Source organism: Schistocerca piceifrons, chromosome 4 (assembly GCF_021461385.2).
Source record: "Schistocerca piceifrons isolate TAMUIC-IGC-003096 chromosome 4, iqSchPice1.1, whole genome shotgun sequence".
Taxonomy (NCBI): Eukaryota; Metazoa; Arthropoda; class Insecta; order Orthoptera; family Acrididae; genus Schistocerca; species Schistocerca piceifrons.
In genome coordinates, this window is record NC_060141.1 from 608,585,499 (window position 1) to 608,597,778 (window position 12,280).

The window sequence follows — 12,280 nt, forward strand, 5'->3', positions numbered from 1 at the left end:
GGCTGCCTGCAATAGCAGGGCTACGGAGCGGCGGCAGAGCCGTGGCGGCCCATGCAGACACGCGGAGAGCCGCAGTAGTGGTCGCGAGCACACAAAGCAATGGCACGCCGCAGCCGGCTTCTGGACAGCATGGAAACAGTGTGACGTCACAGCCATCACCTGTTCACTTTTCGTCCGTCTCCTCCAATGGGGTGGATTAATATAAAGACCAATAGAAAACAGCTATTTCAGCCAATGACAGATAATAAAGGAAACACCAATAAAGCATACCTTTCACCCCTCCTCCTCCTCCTTTTACAGCCAATCAAGTAACGACACGGTTTTCTCGTGCAGCTATTTAAGGAATCAAGTGTGTTCATTTAGCAGTTAACGTAAGGCCCTGATGAAGGCTAGCTGCAACGCTGGCCGAAACGTTGGCGCATTTTAAATTATGACGATGCGGTCTGATACCCTGAAGAATTTTATTGAAGGAAGAGTATAGTTTGTAAAGTCGCGTCAACAAGGTTGGATTGTTTGAAGGATCTGAGAGTAAATCGGTCGATCCCTTTCAACGGCATATGTCTGAAGTGGTTTAGGAAAATCACAGTAAACTTAAATATGAATGGCCGGACTGCTTTACGTACTTCTTGAATGGATCTACTTTACTGTATTATTATCTATATATCATATTGTTGAGTACGCGTCTTGAGATGCAGGCGCTGCATTCCTAGTGAACTTTACAAATGAACATGCCTGTAGTTCCGGTAGACCTTTTCTTGGATAAAGATTGCATTCAGGAAACGTAACAGGTTGAAAATAACCAAGCACTCCTACTTCTCAGTCAGAGACGATATACAATGTTCTGGACGGGACGAGAGCAGCAATCAGTTTCTGCATATTGTCCTGAAGATGGAAATTAAAAGAAATCTAGCCTGAGAATATTAGGTAATATCCACAGCAGCAGAAAATAGTGTAACGGGAGTAACTTGTTTGGCTAATTTTGGGGGAAGAGACCAAACAGCGACGTCATCGGTCCCATCGGATTAGAGAATGACGGGGAAGGAAGTCGGCAGTGCTCTTTTAAAGGAACCATCAAGGAATTTGTCCGAAGCGAATTAGGAAAATCACGGAAATCCTAAATCCGGATGGCCGAACGCGGGCTTCAACCTTCGTCCTACAGAATACGAGTTCATTGAGCTAACCACTCCCCTCCCTCGCTCGGTACGGGTGTAGGGTTCCTCATGAATAGGAAGGTAGGGCAGAGATGTTGCCCTGAATGGTTAGTGATAGGACTTCCCTGTCAGAACCCACATCAAACTAAAGCCAATAATGGATAGAAAAGTGAAGATAATTATCCAAAAGAATCAATGAGAAAAGAAGCAGGCTACTGAACTACTGAGAAATGACGAAATAATTTCTCTATGTGTGTAATACAGCGATAATGAATACCACAGCAGGCTGTTCAGCTAAAGAGGAATTTACACATCTCAAAAATGCAGTCACAGTAACCGATCTTCCAAATGTAAGTAAACGGAACATAACTGTGCCTTGGGTAACAACAAATGTATTTTAGGTGAATGACCATGGGAGGAGGTACAAAAATCTCAGATTATGACAGAAATACAGCAATCAAAGTCGCTAAGGCGTAAGATAAGTAAAACGTGCAGAAAAGTGAAAACGAAATGGTTACAGGAAAAATGCGAATAAATCAAGAGAGAAATGGTCGTCATAAGGACAGATTAAGCGTACAGAAAAGGCAAACAACCATCGGGGAAATTGAAAGCAAGTGCCCCAACATTGAGAATGCAACGGGAATCTCATTGTTAAGCACAGGGAAGAGAGCGGGTAGGCTGAATTAGTGCATTGAAGGCCTCTACGAGGGCGGAGCTGTATGGAGTCACGGTAGAAGAAGAAATGGGAAACATCATGGAAGACAGGGGAGTCAATATCAAAGTTAAACAGAACTTTCGATGAAGAGTCTGGAGACATACCATCAGATATTGAGAGTAAACAGAAAAAAGAAGAGTTGAACAAATGAGATTAACGTTAAACTTAACACCAAAACTTATGGGACCAAGAAGCACACAAAGCCAACGGATTCTGCTGGCATAGAAGAAAAATAATACATGACGATGAAGACAGGAAGACCTAAAAAAGCAATGTAGCAGAGGGAAGGAGGACATCCCTGCTTGAAGAAGTCCACTTGTATCAAATGTCGGACTTAATTTAAGGAAGAAAATTTTGAGAACATAGATTTGCAGCATAGAACAGTACAGAAGTTGATCATAGATTGTTTCAAAGTCAGAAAAGAAGAGAATCGAAGTGTTTGAGTTGTGGTGCTACAGAATCATGTAGAAAATTAGGTGGACTGATAGTGAATGAGAAGTTTTCTCCCAGAATGGATAAGGAGAGATATATGCGGAAAACATTAACAAGAAGAAGGGACTTCAAGAAATAACTCCCATAGTAGCTGTAGGAGATGTGGAGGGTATAAACAACAAGGGAATATATCGACAGTAATAATCTCTAACACAAAAGAAGAAATCGGAGATGTGATGTACATATACAGGGAAGCAAATGATTATAGTTTTTAAAAAATGTATTATTTATTTAAGAGAAAGAGCTTCACAAATTGGGTAAACCAAAGGCGATCCGGTCCACCTCTTTGCTTGCCTGTACATGTACATCACATCTACCGATTTCTGTCCCGCTCGGACGATTCCTTCGTCGTGCGAGGCATTTTTCTTTTTGTCTTAGAGTATATTTCGAAGAAATATTTGCGGATGTCGATTCTGTTACTCTGTACTGAAGAGTTTGTCGCAGGAGAGGAATTCGTGACGGGCTGCGTCAGACCATTCAGAGGACTGATGACAGAGAGAAAAGCCTAAGGAAATTGAATTTGCCTCTACCTATATGTTTTGAATATATTTCTTCGACAACTTCAGAGAAGGTACGCCAATTCTACGGAAGGTGAACTGGGATAAATAACGTGTAATAAAAAAAGTACTGTAACTTTTTCGTAAACCGCCTCCCAATGGCGCAAAAATTAAAAGATTTCGTCTAACTAATTGAACAAAATGTGAAGAATAATCTATAATACACAGATAAGTTCTTCTTTTAAGAGGCAAACTCTGTCATATAGTTTATGAAAAATCTTAAATTAGTACCATCAGGGGATCAGCATTCGTTTGCTGGGTACGGGCTTGGCGGCTCCGGAGTTCCTGAGCAGGTTGGCTGGTTTAAAAGAGGGGCAAGGGGAGGGGACAAACTGCGACATCATCAGTCCCTTGTTCCTGGTAAAATAATTACACAAGGGAAAGAAGAAAATGAAGGAGATGTACAGCACAATAACAGGAGAAAGGAAGAACCACAAGAACAGCAGGAGGACAACCAATATTACTATGGACAAAACAGGAAAAGAAAACTACCGAGATAAGCAAGAAACATGTACAAACGGTAAAAATAAGGGATCAGATGACCGTGGCTGGCCGACCAAGAGAATAAAAAGGAAACGCTAGCCACTCTGGGACACATGAAAACATTCACCCTAAAAGCATTAGAGCGGAGAACACAAAGGGACAAAGGACATGGGCTAAAACTTATATAGAATGATAAAATACACCGTCAAGTATAAAACGTAAAACTAAATTAGCTGATGAGGCGTTGTCAGCTAAAATTAATTGCAACGAGTCCGGTAACCGAAGAGTCCGTCGCAGGGCAGCCAAAGAAGGACCGCTCATCAAGATATGGGCCACTGTCAGCCGGGCGCCGCACCGACACTGAGGTGGGTCATCACGGCGCAGGAGGTAGCCGTGTGTCACCCAAGGGTGGCCAAAGCGGAGCAGGCAGAAAACCACAGAGTCCCTGCGAGAGGCCCGCATGGAGGACTGCCACACATTCGTAGTCTCCTTAATGGCACACAGTATGTCGTGCGTGCTGAGGTTATGCCATTTCGTCTGTAAGTAGGCTGTTTAGGTTTTTTTAATGGTAACGCCACCTCTGTATGAAAATCACTGGCTGTGCTGTGTGCAGTCTGTGGCTGCTTTGCATTGTTGTAATACTCGCCATTGCAGTGTTAGGCAGCTGGCTGTGAACAGCACGTAGCGTTGCACAGTTGGAGGTGAGCTGCCAGCAGTGGTGGATGTGGGGTGAGAGATGGCGGAGTTTTGAAATTTGTCATGAACTGCTATATTTATATATGATGATATCAAGGTAAATACAGTGTTTGTTCTCTATTAATATCTTTCATTTGCTAACTATCCCTATCAGTAGTTAGTGCCTTCCATAGTTTGAATCTTTTATTTAGCTGGCAGTAGTGGCGCTCGCTGTATTGCAGTAGCTTGAACAGCGAAGATTTTTGTGAGGTAAGTGATTTGTGATAGGTATAGTTTAATGTTAGTCAGGGCCATTCTTTTGTAGGGAATTTTGAAAGTCAGATTGCGTTGCGCTAACAAAATATTGTGTGTCAGTTTAAGCACAGTCATGTAGAATTGTTCAAAGGGGACGTTTCATATGACGACCCTTAGCCTAGAATACCTCACTGGAATCTTCTGATTTTTTCTTGTAGTTTGTGTAATTAGTGTAGCTATTGTTTATTGCTAGCGCGTAATTGTAGAGAAAATCTCCTTTGTAGTTGCAGTCTTTCATCGTTGTACAGTAAAACAGCTGTGGCATGCATGTAGATTTGCACCAAGTATTTCGCAGCTGCAATTAACTAGATATTATTTTCAGTGCTATGTTAATGTGTTCTCTTATTTTTGATCTTCAAATTGTGTTTTTCTGTGTTGTCGTGTGAAATACTGTGACAATAATGGCGTGTGAAAAACGTAATACTAGGCTCCAAAGTAAACTGAGAAATGACAGTGAAAATGAAAGCAGTGTGTTAGCGCCACCGAGTAATGAATTAACTGATGTTCAAAGTAGTAATTTGGTAACTGTGCATAGGGAAATGGAGCGGGCTGCAAACAATGGTGTAGACAGTGAAACAGGTAGTGAACAGGGAAGCATTATCGATCGATCGGTCGGCAACAGCTCGCCTCAGGAATCCGAAATAACAAGACACAATTTCGCAAATACTGTAGATTCAGGTTTTGGGTCATCACCGTTTTCTCAAATAACTCAAGACACATTTTCTGCTTGTCAAAATGTGAATGTTGCCGGTGCAAATGCACTGCCGAAAAGCGTAGAGAAACAGATTCCAGACACTAATACATTATTATTGCAATTAATGCAACAAATGGAACAAAATCAGAGACAAATGGGACAAAATCTTAAAAAGTTAGACACAGTGGAACAAAATCTTAAAATGTTAGACTCATTGGAACAAACACTTGAACAAACACGTGAAGATTTAACTACTGAGTTACATAACATTGAATCGAAATGTCAAAAAGTCTGTAATGACATAAAAACACAAATTTGTGAGCATTTTCAACCTATTTTTTCGCGGCATGAAAATGCATTACAGAACCACGAAGCAGCAATAAAAGAACTGCAAACCATTGTTCATGAAAATCATGAGACCTTGTGGGATAAAATTGACTCAGTTGCATCTACCGATTCGGTTACGCAACTTGCAAAAACTCAGGAAAACTTAAAGGACACAGTAGATTCGATTTCAACACAAATGGACACTCTGAAACTTGGTTCAGAAAAACACACTGAGGAAATGTGTTCACTATCAGAGAAAGTAGCCGAACTTTCGGATCAGGTCACTAACTTATCTACAAAGGTAGATGATGATCTGAATGACACAAGACCTGTAGCCTTCACTGACACAGAAGAGTATGAACAAATTAGAAAATTCAAACAGAATCAAAATCAAATCAATGCACAGTACAAAAGAGAAATCCGGGAAGTACAAGATCAGCTGACACAGGTAATACAAGAATTACGTATTCAGAGGATACTCGCACCCCAATACGGGAAGAGGGACACAGAAATACAGAACAGCCACAAAATAATAACACAAGGCATTTCGGAAGTTATGAAAGAAATTGGCAATGTGCACCGAATTTTGAGATGGAACGGTCGACACGACCTAACAATGACCGATATGCGACTCGGCGACATGATGATTTTGACTATAAGCTGTTCATTACTACACGTAAATTCAAAACATTTAAGAATTCTGGCAACGACATTCATCCACAAGCATGGCTCCATCAATTCTCGCATAGTTTTCCTCCCACCTGGTCGTTAGAACACAGATTAGAATTTATGTGTGGCTACTTGGAGAATGAACCAGCTGTAAGAATGCGATCGGTAATTCACGATTGCCACAGTGAAGGAGAGTTTTACCATGCCTTCCTCTCAGCACATTGGTCTCAAGCCACACAAGACCGAGTAAAACATAGCATCATGATGATGAAACACTTTGAACAATCTGAATTTTCCAGTCTTGTCAAATATTTTGAAGACATGTTGCACAAGAATCAGTACCTGACAAACCCATACAGCCCCTCAGAACTCATCCGCATTTGCTTAATCAAACTGCCTGAACATTTACGACATATTATTTTGGCAGGACATTGCAAAGACGACATTGAAGCTTTTCAGGGACTGTTACAAGAATTAGAAACTGACACTGACAATCGCGGAAAGCGGAAACAGGAACATAACAATTACAGGTCATATCCGTCGCAATTCCACGATGAAAGAAATAATAACTGGACGCGACAAGACTATTCTCACAACACAAATCGTGACAAAAACAGACACCACCCATATGACAACCACTGGCAGAGTAATAATAGTTACAGAGAAAGATCGCATTCCCGTAGTAATGACTATCACAGAGACAATCAGAGAAACAGACAATATGGGAACCAAAACAATTATTACCAGGGGAGACAGAATAACTTCAGACGCAACAGTTCAGTGCGGAGTTACGATTCAGGGAGAAATTCTCCACCACGTGACCGACAAGGAAGAAACTACGGAATCTACCGACATGACGACAGACGATATAATCATAACGACAGACGTCAATTTCATCAGAACTGGCGGGATTCTAACAGAGCTGGGCCCTCTCGGCAAGGCGAATTTGTAGAAGTTAGGTCTCCTAATCCCAATAACAACGCGCGCCAACAAAGAGACAGACAATGACTCGCACCGCAGGCACCCACGTTCGCCGGCTCGCTCAGAGAAAAATAACATAGACGCTAACATTAAGAAAAATTCCAGTATTCTTTAACGACGTATACCGCATGATAATTGCGTTGAAGTTGAAACGCTGTGCACTAGAAAGGGTAAAAGATTGCAATACATTTCACATATAAAACCATTTGTTGAAAGATAATCTGCTTTTTAACTTTGTTTTTCCCATAAAACTTTTCACTTCACATTTCTAGTATGCTTTGTCAGACTTAAGAAACTGTTAACATGCAACAATGTTTGAAGTTCACTATCCAGTCTAGAACCTAGGGAACATATTTAGACAGTAATTACCACTGCATTGTTATTGTGAACAGACGACACAGTGTTATTGTGTGTGTGCATTCTTGCTTGTTAGTTGCACGATTACGTAACGACTATCAGGCTTACATACATAGAACATGTACTGGTACTGCTAATGAGATTTTAATGCAACATTTTGGTTTACTTGAAATTTGGTGTATCATGAGGTAAGTACATTGACTTCTGCAGAACTTAGCTTTCGGGGGACAATAACTACGACACTTCCACAGAGATTATCTTACAGCAAGACGCACATTTAGTGCTACAGGACACGTATTTGAGTGATTAATTTTGCACTTAAATCATTTATTTTTAAAGATATTTGAAGTACAATGATACAAAGGTTTTCCGTGACACATTTCATTCCATTGCTGTGATCTGTAGCACCTGATGGTATAATTACATTAATCCCCAGGGGGGTACACGCTTACTTTGTGTACCATGTGTGTGGCAACCACAAGGAACCCTAGCTAATATGGTATTTGCTTATACAACTTTACACATCGTTACCATATTTCTCTAACACAAATTACACAGCTATCTGATCATTTAACTGAGAGAGACAAGCTTTTTTATTATGTCAGTGACAGATGTTTATGTAATTACACCATTGTATAACTTCACACTTACGGAATTGTATTTTGTCTGTACTTTGTGAACTGTTCATATTTTTTCGGACCCATTGTGATATTATGAGAGCTTTGAATGATGTATTTGGTATGAGATCATGATTTTTAAAGTACGTTTGAGGCAGATGACACTTTTGACATCAGCAGAGAATTTTTTTTAGATTTTGAAATTATTGGAGGAAGCTACGACTATTTTGAGATTTGACTGAGGTGTAATGATGTTATTTTTACGACGACGATGTGTATTATGCTGTTGAGGTATGTTTATGATCAATAAGCTGATGTTATATGAGGAATCTGATTATGCTATGTAGTTATAATGTGTTGATGAATACGAATATGTATATGTGTAATAAGGTAAGGAATAATGAATAGTGGGTAGGGACTCTTGATTTGTGAAAAAGGATGTTGGAAACCAAGAATCGTACTTTAAGAGTTATGAAATGTGTGTAAATGCGTGAATGTATGACAATGCCGGCGAAAATTTTTTGGACACTGTTATATCAATAGCATTTTGTTTCTACACATTTGCAACGCAAATTCTTGACCTGTGAAATATTTTATATGAGACTGTCACTGTAGCGGAAACTGCTGTCGTAAATATTTCCGTAAGAAAGCTAAGTGACCACCTGCACGTGCGTCGTTGGCACACAGCTGTGTCAGACACCTGGAGAACAAGCCATTAGGGTGTGCCTTTCCGGAAGCACAGGTAGAAGAAAAAAGGGGAGGCCATTATCCTCGCTATTGACATTTCCTTGTCGAAAGCATACTGTGGAGCTCGTAATTTATGATATTTACTGAAATGCCTAATGAAATGACGAGAAATATTTTTACATCTGCACACCTGATTACGACAAGCGTCTTTCTACGAGAGTTGAGAGAATTTCTACTAATTTATGAAATGTCACATGACTATTGAATAATATTTTTAAGCTTTGCTTTTCGTAGTTGCTTATTTCATTTGACATCTGTTTTCCAGCTGTGTTGCAGCATTGGTTTCATAAAATAAAATTAAATGCATTTGCTAATGTGAACACTTTCTGTCAACAGATCTATTAAATAATAATTTTGTGATCCACATTCTTCAAGAAAGGAGCACTTGGAAAGGAAAGAACAATAAGAAGGGACTAGTAACAGTAACTGCATACATAATATTCTTTTCAAGTACATGGTAATATTTCTTTTACAATAAGTTGTTATGGTGCACCACTTTAACTACTTAGACATTAAGATGTGATTATACATTTCCCTTATCTGCAGTGTTATCTTTAGTGTACTATTTTTTCTGCTTGAGCTATGTCATGTTTAGATATAAACTGCTGTTTGCCAGGCATAGTGTTACTGAATTTGACTTTGTGTTACTCTGCTAAGCCAGTTTTACTACTCATTTATTTTTCTTGTTGCTGCACATTGGCTCATATTAGTTGTAATGTTGCATTGCTTGGTAATTTAGATTTACTGTAGCTTGCTTTGCAATTTTCCATTTTTTTGGTCATTGCTGTTTGTGTTACTTATTTTGTGCTGCTGCATTGCCTCGTCCCTTAGTTTAGCATCTGAGATCAGTAGATTTAAGTTAGCTTAAGAGGGGGTAGCCTCTAAGAGAATGAATTGGAAGAAATGCATTGAGAAGTTATACGAAAAAAAGTACAGAAAACAGGTTTAGGTAGGATTTTCTTGGAAATAAATGTTGAGGTAAGAAATGTGTGAACATATAAATACAGAAAGCATGCTTAGATAGAATTTTTTTGGTGGAAACAAAGGATGAAATAGGAGGAAAGGTATATGAAGTTTTGGGTTGGACTGCAGTACCACATGTTACACTGAAAACGAACCCTGTCCTTTCCTATTGGTGTTATCCCACTATATGTTTGTGTACCCTTGTGTATTTGTTTTCTTCCTGTCTCTGTGTAGTTTCATAGAATTTTTTCTTCTTTTAATATTAAGCTACATTCACTATGATGAGGAATACTGTTATCCTCAAATATAATTGGCATTAATAATATGTTATTTACCTTATAAATATGCTTACACATTATTTATTCTGTTTTGTTTTAATGCTCATGTGTGAAGTTGATGTTTCGAAAGTGATTCTGATCTTTTATTTTTGTACTCATGTCATAATTCCTGTAACACTGATGTATATGTTTAATTCTATTCTTTTGTAAAGCCTGTACTACAAATGTTATCTGTATTATTATGTTTTTAATGATGTATTTTGTACCTTTGTAATTGTATTCTTATGTTATAAAATTGTAATTGTCACCAGTTCATCATATTATTAACTTGTAAGTTACATTTCACTGCACACATTTCTGTTGGTCATAGTATATGGACAATATGTGAGAAGTAGGGACTGTTAGTGTTTGCACATGTGTTAAAAATTCAGCAAGGGACTGGATAACAGCATTGCTGGTTCTAAGGACAATTCCAAAAACTTTGTGAGTGCACAAGTGGTGGTTTATGGACTTGCTACATTATCCGCAAGACTCTTCAGTGGTGATTGTGCACCTGCACAGTCACAACAGTTGGCTGCTGGCCATCTCTACAAGGACTACAGTGGGTCTGCATCTATGATGACCCACCAACGCCATTATTTCTACAAGGACTGCAGTGGGTTTGCACCTCTGGTGGCCCACCAATACCACAATCTCTACCAGGACTACAGTGGGTCTGCTCTGTGATGACCTACCTACCAATATTCTTCAAAATTTCGACTGACTCTGCTGTGGGTTTGCTCTGTTGTGGCCCATTACCTGTATGCATGTCAAGAGTCAGCACTGTCTTTCCGTTGGAAGGACAACACTACTTCTTCAAGACTGCATGGAAATCCACTACTTCTGTGTGCATTTTCTTTTACTGCTCAGACTTTGAGAAAAACTCTGCATTTTTACTGTGATGAACAATCTGGACCGTCTTTATGGACTGTGAGAAATTTTTAGCTTTTGACCAACATTGTATCAGTAAGTGTGTGCATTTGATTTCTTTGTTATTGTAACTATGAAAAATTTTTAGAAATCTGTATTGGCCACTGCCCAATCCAATTTGTAAAATTTTTTGTGGGGAGCATGGGGGCTATGTAAGTAGGCTGTTTAGGTTTTTTTATTGGTAACGCCACCTCTGTATGAAAATCACGGGCTGTGCTGTGTGCAGTCTGTGGCTGCTTTGCATTGTAGTAATACTCGCCATTGTAGTGTTAGGCAGCTGGCTGTGAACAGCACGTAGCGTTGCACAGTTGGAGGTGAGCCGCCAGCAGTGGTGGATGTGGGGAGAGAGATGGCGGAGTTTTGAAATTTGTCATGAACTGCTATATTTATATATGATGATATCAAGGTAAATACATTGTTTGTTCTCTATTAATATCTTTCATTTGCTAACTATCCCTATCAGTAGTTAGTGCCTTCCATAGATTGAATCTTTTATTTAGCTGGCAGTAGTGGCGCTCGCTGTATTGCAGTAGCTTGAGCAGCGAAGATTTTTGTGAGGTAAGTGATTTGTGAAAGGTATAGTTTAATGTTAGTCAGGGCCATTCTTTTGTAGGGAATTTTGAAAGTCAGATTCCGTTGTGCTAACAAAATATTGTGTGTCAGTTCAAGCACAGTCATGTAGAATTGTTCAAAGGGGACGTTTCACGTCTCCCAAAGCCGCAAAACCTTGCGGAGTAGTACTGAACGCAGATCAGTTGCAGAGAAGCAGATCTCCATAAGCGATTTCCGTATAGTCTGTTCGGCCAGCCTGTCGGCAAGTTCGTTGCCTGGGATTCCCACGTGACCGGGTGTCCAAACAAACAACACTGAACGACTGGACCGTTCAAGGGCATAGATGGACTCCTAGATGATCGTTACGAAAGGATAACGAGTGTAGCACTGGTCGATAGCTTGTAGGCTGCTGAAGGAGTCAGTACACAGGAGAAACGATTCCCCACGGCATGAACGGATGTCCTCAAGATCAAGAGATATAGCGACCAGCTCGGCAGTAAAAACACTGCAGTCATCGGGCAAGGAATGCTGTATATGTCCTCCACGGACATATGTGAAGCCGACGTGAGCATCAGCCATCGAACCGTCGGTGTAAACCACTTCGTGGCCTTGGTACATGTCAAGAATCGAGAGGAAGTGGCTTAATTGAGCCATGTGAAATGTCCACTCGAAGCCGCGGCCTAGGTGTACACCATGGAGACGTACGTGAATGGACCTCAAGTATAGGTGCTAAAGGGA

The 12,280-nt window shown here is 40.0% G+C and overlaps 1 protein-coding gene across 2 annotated transcripts in view; it reads right to left on the bottom strand.

Moving 5' to 3' along the window:
• The window catches only part of LOC124795064 (clavesin-2-like), a 54,643-nt gene that overhangs the window by 27,858 nt on the left and 14,505 nt on the right, over positions 1–12,280 (bottom strand). The gene's annotated exons all lie outside the window — the stretch shown is intronic.